The sequence below is a fragment of the Octopus bimaculoides genome, chromosome 25 (assembly GCF_001194135.2).
Source record: "Octopus bimaculoides isolate UCB-OBI-ISO-001 chromosome 25, ASM119413v2, whole genome shotgun sequence".
Taxonomy (NCBI): domain Eukaryota; kingdom Metazoa; phylum Mollusca; class Cephalopoda; order Octopoda; family Octopodidae; genus Octopus; species Octopus bimaculoides.
In genome coordinates this window covers 16,966,770-16,968,661 of record NC_069005.1, presented here as the reverse complement: position 1 = coordinate 16,968,661, position 1,892 = coordinate 16,966,770, and positions in this window count along the sequence as shown.

The following is a 1,892-nucleotide window of genomic DNA, read 5'->3' as shown; positions in this document are numbered from 1 at the left end:
TGTGTGTGTGTGTGTGTGTGTGTGTGTGTGTAGACGGTTGAAAAGGAACACACGAGTTGATATATATGGAAAAAAGTCAAGGTAGAAAATGCTAAAATAATTTTATAAAAAAGATTTCAGTACTGGTTTCAGTCATTGAGACTTTTTCAACTCTAAGTATTGAAAACAATTAAATTTGGGAAAAATTAAAAGAAAAGTTTTTTAAAAGAATATTTGCATAGTATTCCAATACAGTGGGTATTTTCCTTGTTTCTGCCCGGGTTGTGAATTCTTGGCAGGGAAAAAGAAGAAGGAGGAGGAGAAGGATGCAGGAGTGCCATAATAGTAATAGGATGTTAAATGGTCAAGTGCCCTGAAAGTGACTTGTTTTGGTTGGTAGTAGTGACAGACAGACAGACAGACAGACAGACAGATAGATAGATAGGTAGATAGATAGATAGATAGATAGATAGATAGATAGATAGATAGATAGATAGATAGATAGATAGATAGGTAGAGAGGGGGAGGTATTTCTTTTTACTTTGGAATGCTTTTTACCATTTATTTATTTAGATTTTTACCATTGTATAGCTACTGGCATGAGATATGGGTTCAAGGATGGTGACCTTTTTTAAGATTGGGAATATAATGAAAAAAGGGTGGTGTGCGGTCATGACTAAAAGTTAGCAGCAGAATCATTGTAAATATTTGCTCTCTATTGATGATATGAATATGTTTAAATATCTAACTTGTCCTTTATGTCTGAGGTCTATGCAGTCATCTAATGAGAACGGTTTTCCTTGTAATGATGTAATTCTTTCATTAAAGGAGTCGCTCAAAACGGCCGTAATGAATTGAAACTTACACATCTTTGTTTCTCTAATGATTGGTAGGATTTGTTTGAATCAAGGTATCTTAATATACAGGACACTAAGCGAGGGTCGAGACTCGCACATCCATGTATGTACCATGTACAACCATATCCGTATATACCCATGCCTCTATAGGCATATCCATCGACTTACACATATATGTACATGCACACACAAATATAGACGTTTTGTATAGATATATATGTACGTGAAAATATATACCAAGGATACTGGCATGCAGTTTCACGATCCAATGTAAGTTCCAGATCCAACAAATGGAAGGTACCAGGAATTATATTTACACGAAATAAGAACACAAATAAGAACATAAAGGTTCACTACAGCTCTTTCAAAAGCATCTGTTTGTTGGTGGATACTTTGATTATATCATTAAAACATCCATTGCTTGTGTATATATCTATATAAGTGCTGCATGTTTGTGAATGTGTACAAGTTCATCCCTATATGTATATATGTATACACATACGCATACGCACACACACACACACACACACACACACACACACACACATATATATATATGTGTGTGTGTGTGTGTATGTGTGTGTGTGCATAAATGCAAGTAAGTGTGTCTGGTATGAGTCTATGTAAGTATCTGTTATAATATATGTACCCATTTGATTGTCTATGAGTTAGTAGGAATTTCTCTTTCGGCTCCAGGACATTTCTTGTTGATTATACTACGCTGATCACTCTTAACCTAATCTCTGTTCCTTCTTCTCCATATTTCTTCCTCTCTGTCTTCTTATTATCTCTGGCCATCTATCTAGTTGTATTTAAAGAAGTGATTCAATGTGACATTGTCCGTACATTGTTTTATGACCTATTCATCTATGAAATCTTAGCCCGTGAAATTAGCAAAGCCTCAGTGTATTTTCACTCTCTTCATTGATGTCAAAATGAGGGAAACAGTCCACATTCCACATCTAGGTATCTTTTTTTTTTTTTCGCCGAACAAAATTCCGCCGCAGAAAATGGGATATTTCACGATGTAGTCAATAAAAAAAAAAAAAATGCATC